The sequence below is a fragment of the Lipotes vexillifer genome, unplaced genomic scaffold, assembly GCF_000442215.2.
Source record: "Lipotes vexillifer unplaced genomic scaffold, Lipotes_vexillifer_v1.1 scaffold139, whole genome shotgun sequence".
In the NCBI taxonomy this organism is placed as follows: Eukaryota; Metazoa; Chordata; class Mammalia; order Artiodactyla; family Lipotidae; genus Lipotes; species Lipotes vexillifer.
Genome location: NW_006793370.1, coordinates 1,638,014 through 1,658,136, shown reverse-complemented (window position 1 = coordinate 1,658,136; position 20,123 = coordinate 1,638,014). Strand labels below are relative to the sequence as shown.

General features: G+C 39.2%; 1 protein-coding gene across 2 annotated transcripts in view; it reads left to right on the top strand.

Moving 5' to 3' along the window:
- LOC103084264 (estrogen-related receptor gamma) overlaps positions 1 to 20,123 on the top strand; it is a 159,144-nt gene that overhangs the window by 488 nt on the left and 138,533 nt on the right. The window lies entirely within an intron of this gene.

Sequence of the window (20,123 nt, the reverse complement as noted above, 5' to 3'; positions counted from 1 at the left end):
GACCCCCCCCCCCCCCGCATCTTTACTGAGGTATAACTGACAAATAAAGATTGTGTATTTTTAAGGTAGATGACCTGTATTTCATTAATATATATTTTGAAATAATTGCCACAATCAAGGTAATTAACACATCCATCACTTCATATGGGTACTGTTTTCCTTCTTTCTTTTTTAAAAATTCATCTTAGGTTTAAAGTACTCTTTACTCTTTTCTAATCCTATCTTTGGGACTTATCTTCTATTTTAAAGAGTTTGTAACAATGGTATTAAAATTGTTGCTTTCAGTTGGGCATAACAACAACAAACACAAAATAATAACAATGAGCATGTATTCCGTGCTAAACGAATTGCCTAAGTTTACACAGCAGATGAGGGTAGAGCCAGGAACTGAACCCAAATAGATTCTAGAATTCACTAAAGGCCCCCACCCAAATCAAAGTTCCTGAAATCTTTGTATATTTCAGTATGTCTAGTAAAACTAACATTTTAGCTTGGAGATGGAGAAAAATTGTTCTTTTCTGTGGGAGGCCTAGGTTTAGTTTTGGGTTTGTTTTTAATATATTTCTGTATATGTATGTGCTTTGTAGATGTGCATTTTATGTACTGCATTTAGGTTTTACTGTTTCCTTCTCTTCAGAAAATTTGCCAGAGTTTAAAATAAATATGATAATTTTATACAGTAACAAAATGGAAATATGGTCATTGAAGTTTGAAAGAATATGAGGTAAATTAAATATTTAAATGTACTGTTTCTGTTGAGTCACAGACTGTATCTTGTTCCTGGGGTCGGCCTTATGAGTTTGTATAATTTGTTGTTACTGGAGATCACCTATTGGGAGCTGTCTGGCAAGATAACATCCTTTTAATTTTTTTTTTTTTTTTTTTTTTTTTTTTAGTAACTTTATTTATTTATTTTTGGCTGCGTTGGGTCTTCATTGCTGTGTGTGGGTTTTCTCTAGTTGCGGCGAGCCGGGGCCATTCCTTTCCATGGTGCGCGGGCCTCTCATTGTGGTGGCTTCTCTTGCTGTGGAGCATAGGCCCTAGGCGCATGGGCTTCAGTCACTGTGGCTCGCGGGCTCTAGAGCGCAGGCTCAGTAGTTGTGGCATACAGGCTTAGTTGCTCCGTGGCATGTGGGATCTTCCTGGACCAGGGCTCGAACCCGTGTTCCCTGAACTGGCAGGCGGATTCCTAACCACTGCACCACCAGGGAAGTCCTGAGATCACCTATTTTTTAACTTCAAAATCCAAGTAGATCCAAGTATTTATTCCTCATGAATGAACCAGAGCTTCAATTAGGTATGGCATCACCAGATCTCATAATTTTTCCTGGCTTGTTCTTATTCCAAGATTTTTACTGTGAACCATGTCATAGGAAGATTAATGAATCAGATTGTATTTGGGTACATGGAATTCATGCTATTTTTCTCTTGTCCACTAAGATTAACTCCTCCACTGGCTAGGAACTAAGAAGATTCTCCCAAAGTCTTCTCATCCTCAACTTGAAAAATAATTGTAAACAAGCATGTAACTTTATCATGAAAGCCTTATGGAAAGAGGACCAAGATATTCTGCCAAGTAAAAAAATAAAATAGAAAACAGATTGCCTGCAGCAACATGGATGGACCTAGAGATTATCATACTAAGTGAAGTCAGTCAGAGAGAGAAAGATAAAAATCATATATATCACTTGTATGTGGAATCTAATAAAATGATACAAATGAACTTATTTACAAAACAGAAACAGACTCACAGACACAGAAAACAAACCTGTGGTTACCAAAGGGGAAATTGAGGGGGGAGGGATAAATTAGGAGTTTGAGATTAACAGATACTACTAGATATAAAATAGATAAACAACAAGGACCTACTCTATAGCACAGGGAACTCTATATTCAATATCTTGTAATAGCCTATAATAGAAAAGAATCCAAAAAAGATATATATATGTGTGTATGTGTATATAGAATATATATATATGTATATAAAACTGAATCACTTTGCTGTACACCTGAAACTAACACAACATTGTAAATCAACTTTAATTCAATAATTAAAAAAAGAAAACAAATTGCCTAGTAGGATGATTCAATTTACATATAAATATATTTTATATAAAATATGCTATTAAATTTATATTAAATAAAAATTTTATACAAATTTGTACTGTAATAATTTACATTAATACATGCACATTATGATGGTATATGCATGGAGAAACAGAAGGAAGGATAAAGATTGGTACCAGTGTTAACACTAGTGAAAAAAAATCAGGGTAGGGAGTACTTTTCTTGTTTACTCTATAGCTTTTGGCACTGTTAGGATTTTTCCACAGTGAACATGTTTTGCATTTATAATCCATTTCCTAAATATTTATTAAGTTCCTCTCGTGTGCCAGGCACTATTCTAGGCTCCAGTGATGCCACAGTGAAAATGACAGATATGGTTTCTCTTGCTAGAAGAAAGCTTATGTGGAAGATACTAAGAGGATAACAATTTTAACAAAGGAAAACATATGAATAATAATAATCCAACGATAACATCCCAACCCATATGACAAAGAGATTTCCTCTGAGTTAGGACAGTGGTGATAGCTGACTTTCTTGTGGTGGAAACATTACCTTAGTAATTGCCTTAAACCCCATAGCAGAGTAGCAAACAAAACATATTTCAGAGTGTAACAAGTGATTGACAATAATATTTTTGGTCTTAATTATCTTTATATTGCCACTTGGTTGAGCTATAGAGACTGAAACCAAACTTACGCTCATTCGAAAAGGCTTAATTTAGAGTTTGGACTTGAGGAATCATTATTTTCCAAAAGCAAATCAATGTTTTAAAAATGTTATAAAAGTAATGTATCAATTAACACTTTGAATGGGTGTGTCCTAGATTTGGATTTTATTGTCAACAACTAAAATACATGGAGATACGCCTCCATGTCCAAGTAAATAGGGTTTTTTTGAGCAGTTTGATTTTGCTGCTAGTGTACTCACCTATGTGCCCTTCCAGTTTTAAGGAGGAAGTAGAAAACATATTTTCCCCTAAATAATTTTCCCCATTGTGTTTTCAAGCAGGAACAATCTTGAAGGGTGGTTAGAGTGACTGAAAAGGTGTGAACTGTGTTTAATTAAACATTGTTGGTGAAAGTAAATAGGACGGGTGCTTATCTGTAATTCACACCTCTTCAGTTGCTGTTATCAAGCCTTTAGAGGGACTGTTTTCAAGGGAATTGCTGCTGTGGCTGATATACTCAAAAAATAATTTATTTTCCTTTACTTCCTTGTGCCCACTTTGGTGGAAAAATATCTCTACGCCCCTTCCCCCAAATAGAAAGGAGATGATAGTTGCGAGTAAATATGGAGTACTCTTTTTCTTCTGTCCTTAAAAAAATACAGTGAAATATTGCATTACACCCTGCATATAAATGCACGGTTATGTTTGGCCATCTCCTTGGCTCAAGGCTTACCTTCTCAGCCTGGAGAGAATGATACTGTCTTAAATGTATCTTTATGGATGGAGAGGGGTTTCAGTCCCATGCAGTATGTCAGAGATCATGATGTTGTAAATCTATTCCAGTGTAAACCTGTTCAATTCGATTACCGGTCCGTAATAATATTTGTCTCTATAACCCCCATGTTGGCCACAGCAGTCCATACAGGCTGATGGCACAGCAGGTCGGGATATTGACAGACCAAATCTATTTAAACAGAAAACAACATGAGTTCTAGAATCTGAACTGAAATCAGATTTCAACAGCTTTGATGGGAATCTTCTTTCCTTTCACAGGTATTTTTATTCACCTAGCCATGTGCATCTTAGATAAAATGCTGCTTGAGGGAAATGAAGATGTTTTCATTAAATAGGGCGTTTATAGAAAGATGAGACTTTCACTCTTTTAAAAATAATGTCTTGGTTTTACTGAGTGGCATTTCTGCTAAGGATGTGAGGTACAAAATGGAAGTGGTGGCTTAGTGGGTAAACAACTCCAGTTACATCACAGTGTGTGTAATTAAATTCCTATAAGACGTGGCTTATCATTAGTCAGCACCAGAATCATATCCAGATGAACCATGTTTGGTTTTAATATTAGAATTTTTGAATCAAAATATTGTTACCAGTGGAAGCAAAGAAACAGTTGTGTGGGGAAAACAACAAAATGCAACAACATAAAACTGTGAGAAGTACAGGTAAAAAAAATGGTACTTTGTTCGAATCCAAGTTGTTGCACCATTCCGCATCCTGAAAAATCCCCTTCACTTTTTCTGGGCTCTGCTTTCTGCCAAGCCTCACGAATGATGGGCCAGCATTAGTTTTTCGGCATTATACCATACTGTATGTCAGAGAAAACCCATCTATTACAAGATATCTGGTCTCAACATTCCCTTTTCATTTTTTTCAGGTATTGTTTATTTGAAGGAAAAAACAAGAACTAATCAAGGTGCACCTATAAATCTAGTCAAGATTTATTTTTATTTTGATCTTTCTCCTTAGTTATTTAAAGGCTATCGTAGGACATACTGGTTCGGTTTTCTCTGTCGGTGGCAAACAGACATTTTATGAAAGCAGTAATTATTTTACTTACGTATAGAATTCACGGATCAAAAGATTGAAGAAAGGCTTTTTGCTCTTTATTGGCGTGATGGGTTTCACCTTGGCAACTCAGGTATTTTTCTTTGACTCTTGTACATGAGAGCAAGAGATGCACATTTGTGTGCAATATTATATTCCCCAGCCAGGCCAGCCTGCATGCCATAGTACAGATGAATCCAGGCAGCCTGGCGGACTGGTTTAGTTATTTCATGCCAAGACGTTGTGCTTTTCACTTTGCCTTTAAAAAGATGGTTACTTGACCCTTCTAATCATCACTTTCATCATTTGCAAAATGGTAGTGGCAATAATAGTATTTGCAAATAAAATGTTGTTGTGCATAGCCAGTAAGATACCGCAGGTTAGGTGCTCAGCATACCATGTGACCCAGAGCAAGGGCCAGATCAAGGTTAGCTATTGTTGCTGGAGACAGTAGGGGTCAAGCTTTAAGGTCAGGTGCATCTAGATTCAAGCCCTGGCTCTGTCTCCTCCTGGATCTGGGGCAAGGTATATGACCGCTAGGACTCACTTGCTTCAGCCTATTTATTTATAAATATGGAACTTAATCCTTTGTCTACCAAAGAAAATGGACAAATCATACACCTTTTCAAACAAGAAGAAATATAAGAAGAATTCTCCTAACTTCATAGGTACATTAAATTTTACTGAGGTAACTTTGATATCAGACCATCGCGGATAAAAAAATCAGAGGAGAGAAATAAGTTTTAGCACACCTCCATAAATATTAACTGAGCTTCTCCCATGTGCCTGGCAAAACATTGTGCTTTGGCTTTTAATTCTTATTTTCCACAACCTTGCATTGTGATTTTAAGCAAGTCCATCCAACTCTGCCTTTATTTCTGTATGTGCCGGGGAGCAGTTAGACTACTTTCTTTCTCATCTCTTCTATTCTAAAATTCCCTAAGTTTTGTTAAAAATGATATAATGTCTCTAGAAACGTAGTACCAATATATGACACAAAGATACTTATAATTATTACCGCTGCCAATGACTATGTCCATAAGTGTGAAAATACAGTAAGAGCTATGATTCGATAAACATGGCTAGTGAATTGTGCTACTTCGTAAATTTTGTCTTACCTGGATAATTCTTTGGATGCTTTCCATCTTTCTAGAAAAGCAGGAGGTATGTTATTTTTGTCAAAGTTAATAGAAGTTAGTTGAAGGAACAGTAGAACAATTAATAGGTATTTAAATACTTAGGACTTGAAGTCTTGATCATGTATTTTCGTAGTGTTTGAAACACTTTTCCTCTTTATTTCCTCAGAGCCCCTACCATCTCTTGTTAATAAGTCGAAGTGCAGTCAGTAGAGTTTTATTTCCGGGGGCATCTGAAGGCTCATCACAGGTTGCCGTGTTGCTACTGGTCAGATATATTTGAAGTTTTGTTGTTAGATTTTTAAAATAAAAACATTTTGCCACGAGTGGGAGAGGAGAAGAGCGAGTTTATATGATTTCAAGTGTCTTCTGGGGGAAGATGAGTCATTAGAGCAAACAAAACACAGACCTATGTTACGCGTTTTGTCGGTAACCATATTGACCTTTCATATCTGATTTGACATCTGTAAGTTTCTATTACAGAGGCGCTCAATATTTTCCTCCACTTTTCAAAAGTCTGTAAAATAGAAGGGTGAAGATTCTAGGCTGGCAATTTACAAGATATGGTATAATCGTGAGTCTTCCTGTTCAGGGTAAAGTCAAAGCAGTGGTTGGGAATCAGCATTTGAAATAAGTTATTCAATGTGGAAAGGCGCAGGATACTACAGTTTTATTATCACCTTAAAACCTCACTAAGAGGAAAATAGTGGGACCCTGAGTGTCAGATTCTCATTAATCAGATGAGGAACTCCAGGTTCAGAGAGTTTTAGTAACGTAACCCGAAGTCCCATTGCAGATCAGTGGGAGTGAGATGAAAGTCAGGTATGTCATATTCTCAGGCCCCTCCTGTAGCTCTATCAAGCCATGTTGCAGGCTTGGCCCAAAAAGGGGTCTTTCCTGCTCCAGCTGTGGGTCGATTGCCCACCATCTCAGTACAGCAGGCCAGTAGTGGCCCGAAATACTCGTTTAAGGGTGGAGAAAATGGGAAACAGTGCTGGCACTCCCAGGAAGCAGCAGAACTTGTGGGTTTAACAAGGGGTTTGTGCCTAAGATACATGCATAAAGGGCATTCATAAGGAAGGGGCTTTTCCTTAGGATTCTGAATGGGGAAACCAGACTTTTCACCTGGAGTTTAATGAGGCCACTGAAGATACAGATAATGGTGGGGATCGCCCCAGGGAAGGTCTTTACAGGATAACTGAGCAGCTAGAATATCGGGCATAGAGTGAGTTGGAGAAGGCATTGTGTATCAGGAGCTGTGGAGGTGAGAATGGCAAGGTTAAAGATGCTGCATAGAGGGACTTCCCTGATGGCACAGTGGTTGAGAATCTGCCTGCCAACGCAGGGGACACAGGTTCGAGCCCTGGTCCGGGAAGGTCCCACATGCCACGGAACAACTAAGCCTATGTGCCACAACTACTGAGCCTGTGCTCTAGAGCCCGCGAGCCACAACTACCGAGCCCATGTACCACAACCACTGAAGCCCATGTTCCTAGAGCCTGTGCTCCGCAACAAGAGAAGCCCCTGCTCACCGCAACTAGAGAAAGCCTGCGCGCAGCAACGAAGACCCAATGCAGCCAAAAATAAAATTAATTAATTAATTAATTTTTTAAAAGATACTGCATAGAACAATGCATTCAGGTCCGTTCATTTTGGTCAAGCTGAGTTAGTGTCTGTTTCTAGATAGGTCCCTGGGAAAGAAATTAACCTGAAAAAGTATGAAGATCTAGAATGATCTTTCATTTTCATTTCTTGGTTCTCTAGTACCTTAAAAGGCTCATGCCATGTATGCCCTGCTTAAATCTTTTGGCTTGCCAAATCATTTAAAATCCATCAAGCATTGCCAGTCTGTGTAGAATGGAAGGCCCTCATCTTTTGCTCTGTCTCATCGATTAATAAGACCTACCTCATATTTAGGAAATCTTTGAGTGGAAAATATGATAGGAGTATAGAGGATTCCTCCACAGTAGAGGATTCTTTGTCCAGAGACCCTGCTTATTCTGAGCTATCTTATCATAATCTGTAGTATATACTTCCTATTTCTACTTTTTAGTTTGGAGAAGGCATTGTGCCTGTGTGTGTGTGTGTGTGTGTGTGTGTGTGTGTGTGTGTGTGTACATATATACATACATATGAGACAGAGCACAGCACAGATTATGCATTTATTCATTTAGCTGACATTACATCTCTCCAATCAGTTGTCTTGAGCCCCCAGGTTATAAAGAAAACTTATCCCATAACTGTTTTGCTGCAACTACAGCTTGTGTTTTGAGTTATATATGGCAGTGGGAACTCAGAGTCTTCTGGGTTTACCCTGTCAGCAGAAGCAGCAAAGAGCAACTTACTTATCTAATTACGCTTCTGTTTCATATCTTCCATTTTAATAAAATGTTCATTTAAAGGCTGTAGCATTTTTCCAGGTAGATTCTCTTTAAAAGATACAAAAACTACTCAGCCCATTTATTAGCAAACAGATTTGTTTGTGCTTACTTAAAGAACCTGCTTAGTGCAATTTTATCCTAGCAAAATATCTTCTGTAAAAACCTCTGAAGAAGACATTGCCAAGGTGAATTTTTTTTTCCCCCAAGTCTAATATCATTATGCTACCAGGTCGAAAACAGAAATTATTGGTAGGGAAATTTGGCTTCCTACTGCCTTCAAAAAGGAGAACAAAGAAAAGGAGAAAGCTTTAATGGTATTCAAGGAATATATTTCTCTGTTAGATGACAGTTAGTAGAACTGCATTGACCTCACTGTTATTTCTTGCACTCTCTGTTGTAATATTATCCTAAGAAGCTCCCTCATTAATGCAGAGTATTAAACAAAACTCCCAAGTTATAATGTAAGCAATAGCAAAGAGCACCGTTTTCGTGAGCTCTGTCTTGACATTAAGCTGTTGGGAATATACTTAAGGTGCCATGAAAACGTATTTCGTGTACAGGTACTGCACTACCAGATGGTGACTTTTGGGGGTTTTTTTTGTCATGCTTTGTTGGTATGAAAGCCTGAATAGTCTTAAAATGAATAGCAAAGATTTTGAGGGTAAGAGTAATAACACTTATTCGTGAGCGCTCAATGTGCATTAGGCTATGTACTATGTGCTTTAGTTGGATTTTTATTTTTTTTGTTAAGCCTTACGGTGACCTCCAGAGGTGGGTATTTCCCCATTTCACAGAGGAAAGAAAAGCTTAGAGAGATTATGTTACTTGCCAGAGTTCTCACAATGCATGATGGAGTCTGGATTTTAGAGCAGGCATTCTGGCTCTACTGCTTATTCTCTGTATTTGTTTAATACAGTAGGAATATTCCATATATTTAGCTTGGGATTCTTCAGCGGCTATGGGTATTATGAGATACTGAGCTCTTAAAAGATTACTTAAATAAACCAGTTTTTTTCCGAACCAGGGCTCACTTGATTGCTTTGAGTTCTTCACTTCATGTCCGGAAATAGAATGAACTGTGTCGAAAGGCAGTAAGTTTCCCATCACTATGAGAGATGATGTAGAGAACCGTTTCAAGTGTCATGTGGGGATTAGACTAGAAGATCTTTCATGGTGACTTCCCACTATGAGATTCTTGAGATCTCAACATAAACTTTGGAATAACTTGCCAGTTATAAACTGTGTAAATAAACATCAGTAACACTTAAGCTGTTCAATTCCTGGGAACCCGATTTCGGGGGTCTCTGTGTCAAGCAGTGTGTGACATCTTATTTAAATCCCAACTGGAGCAGAGAGGAACGTTTTGTTTTGTGACATAGTTTTACTCTCTGGCTCCAGTTTTTAGTTAAGTGAAGTTCAGAAGCAAATTCCTTATAAGTTTGTGGAGAGCAGTGAATCTGAGTCACTGACTTTGAGTACCATCTGCCTCAGTTGTTTTGAGGATGTGGCCATAGTGGACCGCTGGGATATTATAATCTTATCTATCTTATAAATGGGGAAAATTGAAATACTAATGTTTTAAAGATTTGTCCATGATTCTGTATCTAACCCATGTGAGTCTTAGTCTATCACATATTTCCTGTGGACCTTTGGTTCTCTGGAACCTTTTATATTTATATATTTTTCGAAAATAACAATTACATTAGAAATGAAGTGGAGAGATTCTCTCGTGTGATCTTACCAAACGCAGCACTGAGAATTATTTGAACTGAATACATCTACCCTCGCTCGCCGCCTTAGTGTGAGAGAGGACAGAAAGATTGCAATTATAAGGAACGGTTCTCTTAGCTTCCTTCCTCGTGCTTTAATGGGAATACTATTAATAGTTAATCATTTATTTGATTGTCCTCATTTGTCATGTCCATTTGTGAATTTGAAATAGGAAGCCAGCATTTATCTAATATGCTACCAATTTTTATTCCTTTTGGATTATTAAAAATCCCCAATGGATTTTGCCCCAAGGGGGAAAGAACCTGCTTCAACATTTGCTCTTGCACTAGAAGTCTAGTGACAGCATGGTAAGTGGGGAGGGGAGGTCCCCGCCATATAGGACTCTGTTGGATGTGGAATTTCTCCCCACCAGCCTCCAGACAACAGATTTTTGTTCCTTTTCACCAATACCCGCATATATCAACGTGGCCCTGTTGTTTATGACATTGTGCTTAAATTTAATGTAAAGGAATTCTGGTATATATTTGAATAAGGCCCGTTTAATGAAGAGCTCCATGGCTTTATTTCCTTTGGGCACCATTCCTAACGTGTTAGTTACCGTACTTGTTGAGGCTACGCAGAATTCTGCTCCCTCTGTGTTATCCAAGGCATCAGACGTGATTTCGTTCACTTTGAAGTCTCTCTCTCTTAGTAGGTTGTCGAGCCACCAACCAGCTTCCCTGAGGCAAGCTGTCTGCAAAAGAATAAGCCAGCTGGCTTGGCCAAGGTTGATCAATGATGAGCGGCAGGCTGGGTTCCAGGTTCACAAAAGCCACTCAGTGGAGAGTAGGTCAGCGGCTTCCCCAAAGCCAATTAGCTGGCAGAAGTCTGGGGTGCCTGGTGCTAGCCAAATTCCCTGAGCCTGATGGTACTGGTGGGGAGTCCATCCTTGGGCTTCCTGGCAAACCAGACTTAAGTGAATGGCAGATTGTGCTGTTTGAGAGCCAGTGTGGCTTTGTGGCCACGAGAACAAATATGGGGGCCCTGCCACTCCCACCCAGCCTTCCCCAGGCAGACAGCACAGCCCAGGCGCCTCCGAAGCTGCTTCCCAGGTGCCATGGAGTTCAGTTGAGTAGCCACATCCTCATCTTGTTTATAGAGACCTTTGACGGGAGTGTTAGGATTTCCACTCTTAAAGCCCCAATTGTAAGAGCCCCCGTTTCTACACGGCAGTTGGGATATCATGGGCCCGATGTCAGAACCCGAAGGGAGGGTTTCTTAGTGATTTGCCCTTGGGTTAACCTGTGTCTCCAAAAATGATGTGTATCTAAAGTCATAATCCTTTCCCTATTTTTCTCGACGATTACATTTTCAACTGTGAGTCTTTTCTACATAGGCTGCATAGTCCTAGTTTTAGGTGCCTGGACTGTTTGATTAGCATTTTTTAGGTATATTTGGGATGCGGGAAATGGAAGGAGTAGACTGTGTAAGAATGCGATCATTTGCATCACCTTGTTTCACTTAGCATGTGTTTCTCTTAGCTCTGTATGAATTTCCCGTTCTGTTTCTCAGTTCCAGCCGGCACGTTACCCACTTAGGAAGTGAAGTTCATTTTGCCCGGCCTGCCTCTCAGTTCTCAGCACAAGTGTTTTCCTTGTGGCCTCCTGAGCCCTTATTTAGTGGCTTCTCTATGTCCAGTTAATTTCCCCCAATTAAACTTTTCCCTCATACCTAACTTTTTTGGGGTATACAACTTCCTCTTCCTTCCTCTGCCCTCCCCCCGCCCTACCTTTTGAACATTTTTTTGTTCCAGAATTTCTTCCAAAAGCAAAGTTTCTTCACCACCATAGTGAGTTGCCATTTGGTGGTTTCCAAGCTTACGACCTCCGTAATTATCCCCTCCCTATGCCACCCCCCTCCCCCGGATTCACCCCCTGCTCTCTTAGACATTTATCTCCAGGCCTATTAAGTCTCTTCAGTATCAACATTATCATAATCATTAGTATATTTGAAGCCAATTAAATGGCAATTACTCTGACCTTAGCCAGTCTTAGGTTATTATCAATTCATGCATAATTTGGAAATATTTGGAAGGAATGTGGATTCTGGCCTTATGGTCTAATCGGTGTAAATATTTCTATGTGCTGTCCAAGAAATACAGCTTGTTCATTATAACATCTAGAGTTGGGGTCGGGTTATTCCTCTGGAAGCTGCTTTCTAGCAACTTATGGACCGAAATCATACATATTCACCAAACCCATCTTCAAACATTTATTCATCCACTTTTTATCCACCCATTCAATGAATATTTTTGAGGCATGGCTCGATTACCAATCACTTTATTAATGCCAAGGATAAAAAAGTGAACATGACAGACAAGTTTCTGCCCTCATGGAATTTATGATCCATCATCAATAATCATAAGCCTGATTATTTACAATTATATAGATTCTTCTCCCTTCTGAATTTTACCAGCCTTTATATTCTGTTTCATACAACGTAGCATTTTAATTTCATGTAGGGAAGTAGAGTGTAAAGATGAAAAGCTCGGTGTCTCAGATCAGATGGAGTCTGTGACTGTGGATCGAGCCCTTGTAATATGTCTAATGCAAGAGAAGAATTGAATGTTTAGTGTTATTTAATTTTAGTTAAATTAAATAGCCCCATGTGGCTGGTGACTAACCTGCTGGACAGTGCAGACATAGAATCTGAGTTCAATCCAAACTTTGTTACTTACTTGCTGTGCTATCTCAAACAAGTTGCTGTACCCACATTTTTAAGCCTTATCTGTAAAATGGGGGTTGTAATTCTCACTGCATCAGAGGGTTGTTTTGAGGTTTAAATGAGGTAATAGTTGTAATATTCTTTGGCAAAGTGCCTAGTAAACAAATAAGAAACCAGAAAATATTGTTAGTATCGATATTAATTTTTTAAATTCTATTTGTCACTTAATATTTACCATAGAGCAAAGCATAAACAGCTTCAGAACAGGGACTCTACCTGATTATATTTTAGTCTACCATGGCACCTAACATAACAACGATCACATAGTAGTTGCTCAATAAAATATAACTGATGAATTATTTCTTCTTTTTTAGTCTACTTTAGTAGGCTTTGAGTTCCATTATTAAAACTTGAATATAGAATAATTTGGTCATAAATAATGATTTTAGAAACAATTCCTGGGCTGTCATCATATATAAATCATTTCTGCATTTTCCTTTATTTGTGTGTGACCATGACAGAATGGTATTTCAGAAGTCATGTTGTACTGAATTTATATTGAATACCCTGATGATACAGCAATAGATATATCCTGTCTCAAAAAAAAAAAAGAAAAGAAGATGAGACATGCCATTGTTTTTCACCTGTCTTGCCCATTGACATTTGATATGTTAATGAATATAAATGAGAAAATTAAGACCTATTTTTAAAATTGAAGTATGGTTGATTTACAATATTGTGTTAGTTTCAGGTGTACAGCAAAATATTAAGTTATACATATATGTACTTTTTCGGCTTCTTTTCCATTACAGTTTATTCCAAGATATTGAATATAGCTCTCTGTGCTGTACAGTTGATCCTTACTGTTTACCTATTTTATATATAGTAGTATGTACCTCTTAATCCCAAACTCCTTATTTATCCCCTACCCCTTTCCCCTTTGGTAACCATAAGTTTGTTTTCTATGTAAGACCCATTTTAAATAACTCATATAAATAACTTGCCTAAGGTCGTACAACTAGTAAATGGCAAAGCCAGAATTCGTTCCTGATTTCTCAGATGCTGAAGCCCATATGCTCTGCTGATATTCATAATGAAGTCTTTTGGTTTTTCTCTTAATTACTTGATCTAACCAGAGTGTTGAGGCGAAATATTATTTCCGGCACATGGAAGCCACCGTTCTCTGCTATTACTTCCTTTTGTGAGCAAAGGAGAACTTGATTTCAGGGAATGCTTTTGCTGCCAGAAATATTAGAATTCCAGAATCATTCCTTGTTATAGATACTCTAAACTAAGAGGCCTGTGCAGTCGCAGGACTGTTTTCTGATTTCTGTAAGTGTTGCTCTCTGTAGGACCACAGGATTATTTCTTAATGTTTCCATGTAGACTATTTCTGCCTTTTCTTAGAAACGGTTTGAATCATGTTGGAGCCGCTGGTATTTCTGAACTACACCCTTTCCAGGTAGGCTATCACGGGCTATTGTTTAGCAGAAGAGACCGCCAGTGCCTAGCATCTGTGCCCAAGAGGCAGTCCAGGTCATTGTCTGATGATTTCATTTTCTGTTGGTAGTATCACTTTCCTGCTCTGCAGTCAGCAGGTCCAAATTTGTGGTCTGTGAACAAATGTATTTCGCAACGATTTTGTATATGTCTGTAGGTCTCCCAAGAAGTCATTAATTAGAATCTGGAGGGGATAGTGTAGAAAAATAAAGCTCCATTAATGGTGACAAAGTAAAAGGAACAGCGATTCAATTCAAACTCTGTGTGCCTAGGAAATATTAGAGAATCTCCTGGTTATCTCACAAATCTTTAACTATTTGGTTATGTGCTCCAGCAGAGAAAATCTATCAAAACTTCTGTTAAGGTAGAAAAGAACAGAACCTGCGTCCCCTGCATCGGCAGGCGGACTCTCAACCACTGCGCCACCAGGGAAGCCCTCTGCTATTTTAATGCCACTCGGGAACTGGACTCTTTGGAAGTTCCTAAGCTTATAAAGCTGGGAATTCTTCCCTTCCTCACCTTTCTTACTTGCAGTTATAGAATCTCACTAGCAGCTGCAGTTAATGCATTGATTTTAACTGGAAACCCAGAAGGAGTGAATGCTGAAGTCGGCTGAACTCTTAAACGGTCCTGGGAGACCAGAGTCATTTGCACATTGGAAAACAGCTAATGGGCCAGGGAAGCAGAGGTTAGTTGCAAGGCCTTTCCTGTGCCTCCCCTCCATCACAGTGAGAGAGATCACAGATAAAAAGTCTTCTCGTGTGACCTGCTAAGGTACCTATACCTCTTTCTTTTGCTTTATTTTCACTTTCCTTTTTCTTCATGGCTGGATATTTTAAAGAAATTCTAGGCTGAGGAAAGTAGAGGGGGAAATGCTGAATCCTCAGTTTCTAACATTGCAAAGTTCCATTAGGTAGCGTGATATCTTAAAAAGGCACGCGTTTCCTATATGGGCGAAATAAAGAGAATACATTTGGAATTGTATTATAAACACATCATTCGACATAGCGTGTTAAGATCGTAGAATTTTCTGATAGGCAGCCTTGAGTTGTTAGGAGGCTGATTACTCACAAGTTTCTTAATGTCTCCAGCCTCGGTTTCTTCACCTATAAAATAGTGATCATAATAATAATGCCTACCCTATGGAGTTTGCTGTGAGGATTAAATAAGATAACAAATTTAAAATACTTAGCACCCTTTCTGGTAAATATCAGCCCTTGGTTAATGTCAGCTGTCATCAGTATCATCATCACTATTATTTTGTTGTCTAAGTGTTCAGGACACTGCCTGGCTAAACCCAAAACAGATCTGTTCTGCTTGGTCTCAAATGTCATCTTCCTGGAATTTTTTTCCCTTCTAAATGACCAAGTGCTGTGTTCACAGCAGGTTTGGGTTGTCTTCACACTGCTGCTCTCCATGACTTACTGGGGTCAGAGGTCCCCAGTAATGCTCTGTGTGACTCCAGCCCAAGACCCTCCCCTGTGGGTATGAGATCTGAAGGTGACAGGCAGGGTCGGCAGAACCTGCCAGAATTACAGAGACCCCTCTGTGGATTGTGGGAGAGCAGCACACAAGCCTGTCATGGACCAGAAACGAATGACCTTGCAGCCATGGAATCACTGCTCATCCAGATCATGGCTAACTTTTTCCAGAGTGTAATTTATGGCATCTACAGTTACTTTTGGACATGCTAATGTGTTCGTTCACTTCTGGCTTTTCAGGGTGAACAATATGTGAGTCATTAGTGAAGAAAGGGCTTCTGCCTCCACCTCGAGCTTTAACAACCATGCCATCCCTTCAAAACTGTGCTGTTTTAGGTTTGTTGTTTTTGTGGTTTTAGGTCTCTAAATAACTTGAGTTTAAGGTTGCATGTCACTGGGAGCCTGCAAGTTCTTTACTTGTCTTCCCAAGTTCTGCCTCAAAGCCATTATTCCAGCAGGGAAAGTAGAGAGTATAAATTACTCTTGCATAGGAATGTCCTCCCTTCCTTCCCCTTTTCCCTACCTCCTTTCCACCGTATTATTGACCTTAGAACATCACATCAGTGGCAGCAGCTCAGAGTTCTATATGGCGCCCACAGCTTTAAAGGTGGTTTTGTACCCATGTACTGCAAATCTCGTGGCAGTGGTTTTGGTCCCAGAGTATGAGGGTTGGAAGGTTTGGCATGGAGAAAAAGAGAAAACAAAGAGAAAGCAGGGAGGAGAGAGGAAAGAAGGGAAACAAAAACGGAAAAATAGGCTTACACAGTACAGATGACTTAGTTCTCTGCTTCTCTTAAAACTTGCTTTCTTCAATACATTTTGCATTCTTTCTCTGTATATACAATGGTAACCTGGCAGAATACTGATGAGGCCAGAATGACATTTGAATCTCTCTCTGCAGCCCGCCTACCCACATTCCCCAGTTTCCTTTTGGGGGAGGAGGAAAGGTATCAGCCCCTGGTTTGTCCCTTTACAGTTTGTCCCTGCATCGTTGAGTAAGAAACTGCCACCCCAGGCAGTGTTATTACTGGGCGGATTCACTGCCTGTCCAGCTCTTCCTGCACTGGCTCGTATCTAATTAAAGTACTTGCTATGAACGATTTTTAAGCACGGAGCTTAATGAAGTTAGAAAAAGGATTTGGATGCAGTTTGTGAAGACTTCAAATTGTTTGAGTTTTTTCTCTCGGGAGAACTGTAAAGTCTGGAGGCACTTTGAATTACTTACAATGTATTCCATTTTGTTCTTTTAAAAATTTCTCTTTTAGTGGTGCAGAGCTGAAAAAAGCCCACTGCCCACCTCCCCCCTTACCCCCCAGGAGAACACTGTAACTCTTGCTTTGCAAAGTGGCTTCTTGGGAATTTACCAGTCTTTGAATACTGTTATCTAATTAAAGGATGGCTGTGTCTTTAATTCTCATTGGCAGTTCTACCTTTGACCCTGCAGTGTTAGGAGTCAAAAGTAAAGTCGCATTCATCCAAGATAACCCGAAGCTTGTCCATTTGGGTACTTAGCCCTTTCACTGATGCCTGGAGCTCTGTGCCTCAGAGATACTGGGCTGAGCAGGAAAACAGTGATCTATACAGTTCCGTGTAGATCTGTGGAGTGAATTTCTCCAGCCACTGGTGGGTTACTGCTGACCAGTCAAATGCTGGCTAATACCTTCTATTAGATATCGGAGTAGCCGTAATTTGTCGTCGATAGCTATAATTAGGTTTATCTACCCTTTTAACCAATACCATAATCTTTACCAGATTGTTATTGTTTGGGGCTATTGAGAAAAATTCTGAAAAAAATGTTTTAAAGATTGATTTCAAAGCAGTTCAAGCCTTTTGGGATCCTTCCTTTTATCCACCCCTTATTCATTTTCCTCTCAAATATTCAAATGCATTCTCAGAAGGAAATGTCATGAAGGCATGTCATGTATCTGAAAAATAATTAATATAATTGACAGGAATGTCGGTTTTCTGCTGAGGTGTGTTTCTCCTAATCCCGCTGTGCAGTCTTTAATATTGATCTAATTGTTAGGAAATCTTGTCACTCTCCGCTTACCCTACCTGGGCTAAACATTTTCAGGACTGAAGATCCTTGCGCTTCATAACATTTAACATCTGCACTAGAATAATCGTTTGACAAAAAATGGGTTTCCTTTCTCCTGTGTGCTGGGGCATGTGTCCATAACATCTATGCACGGAAGGGGTGCATGCGTGTATACAGTGCCTGCCTGCAGTTGACACTTTATTCGTGTACATTGCATATCATATTGCAAATGGCACATCAGAGTGTTGGAATCTAGGCAATCAGAGTTCAGCACTTAAAGTGTCCAGGTTGCACCTGAACTAGCTGGAGCCTGCCAGCCCCGCAAGCCCACTGAGAGCATCTGCCTCGCCACCGCCTAGCTCATGCTGTCTCCTCTGCAGGCCCTCCGATTCTTCTGACTATGACCATAAATCATCCACCTGTCAGAAGCTCTTGCTGCCTGGATTATGCAATGTGCCTGCCTTCATTTGGAGGTGGTGTGAGCAGGAGATTTTGCTGCAAATCGTCTGCATTCATTTTAATGCCATCCCAGCCTTTCTTTAGCTTTAATGAGGGGATTAGGGTGGTGACAATGACTTTCAGAGACAATAAAAGTCTTCAAGATTCTGGAATTTGCTTTGTATGTTGGGGATAGCTGACTTGAGATTTCTTTTTTTTTTTTTTAATCCCAAGTAAATCATGGTTTAAACATTTAGGCAAAGAGGCAGGGTATTACACAAGGCCAGCTGTCTACAGCTCTATTTATTGGCTTTATAATAGTTCCGTCCAGCTGATGAACTTAAGATCAGTCAGATTTGTGGCTGATCCTTCATGAGTTACTTTTATCTTCTTTCAGGAGTTGCTTTTACACATACTGGGGAGACCCCATCCCCTACTCCACCCACATTTCCCCATTGCCTCTTTTTCTTACTCTGGGCTTTAAAAACTAGAAACTCTTTAATAATTTCAGCTTCCCTATCTGTTGACTAGTAAAGGTGAATCATGTTTTTTTTGTTTTCTTAAATACCTCTAATTTGTATTTTTAATTTTGATCATCCTGGTGTATTTAGAATAACCTCTATGCAAAGATTAAGGTTCGACCCTCCCTCACCAACTCACACACCAAAACGTATTAACTTTTTTTTTTTTTTTTTTCCAATCTGAGTTTAAAAATAAACTAAAAGTGATTGAATTTTAAAATATTAATGTTTTAATATAATTATCATGGCTCACGGGCCCAGCAGCTCCGCGACCTGTGGGCTCCTCCCGGAACGGGGCACGAACCCGTGTCCCCTGCATCGGCAGGCGAACTCTCAACCACTGCGCCACCAGGGAAGCCCAACGTATTAACTTTTAATTAGGAAAATTCTCTAGTTGTGTAAGCTGACATATGTGTGTGTGTGTATATACATATATGATACATATAAAAACATGAAATCGTCAGCTTCCTTAATTAGTAGGCCTTTTTGGCATATTCAGATCTCAACCAAATCGAGACATAACTAGGGCTGTATTCACTTGAAACTGAGAGAATGAGAATTCCACTGACTCCACTGCTTTTGAATAGCCAAAGGGTTTCACAAATGCTCTCATCACATCTAGATACATAAGTGGCCATGAGATCAGAGGATTGAAAGGAAACATTGCTTTAAAAATGGGACTTGTATCGGTAAGCCATCAGCTAAAGTCAGACTAGTGAAACATGGTTATGTATGTATTGTAATATCTTTTTTAAATGATTGAAAATAGTTCAATATAGGAATATTAAGGAACTAAATCATATGGTAGTTTACTGGGCAGAGTATATGTATTTTCTATAAGGTTCTTTTACTGTCACAGAGCCTGAGATAAAGTAGGTGTTGGATTTAAATTCCGACATCGGTTTTCTTTCTTTGAAGACTTTGGGACCTCCTGCATGTGTTTATTTGCTAAAGGTGGTATTCAGGGCACCTCGGGAGTGAGAGAATGACAGTTCTCTGCTGGCTTCTTGTCCCCCTGCTTCCTCATCCCGGTCTTCTTTATACTTCTCCCACTATCAAAGCCAGAGAGCCATCCTGTTTTTCTTGGATACAAGTGTGTGAATTTTATTAAAATCTGAGACATTTGTTGGTGTCTCACAAAGAGTAACAGCTTGACATTCTTTCTACTTGGTGTGTGTATATATGTGCATGTGTACATATTTGCATTATATATGTATATAATACATATATATGTATGCATTTTCTATACACCCAGTATGTATGTATGGTGCACGGATTTTATACACATATAATATATATACATATGTATGTTTATGTGCTTTATATAATACACTATGTATATATGGGGGCGTGTATTTTATATACACATTAATATACTTACACATATACACATATATGTATCTACCCCTTCTGAGAAAATACCTGAGTTAGAGTTTTGTCTTAATGCTGAACACACTGAGACTTGGTCTAGTTCAGTTGGAACAGAGCAATCTCCTGTGGGTGTTTCTGGGGAGACAAGTGGCTTCAGTGAGGGAGGCCTACAGAATTTGGAAGCTGACTAGGCAACTGGTAACAAGTTAGCCTCTCACTCTTCTTGCCAATTTTTAACATTTTAGAAAAAGCA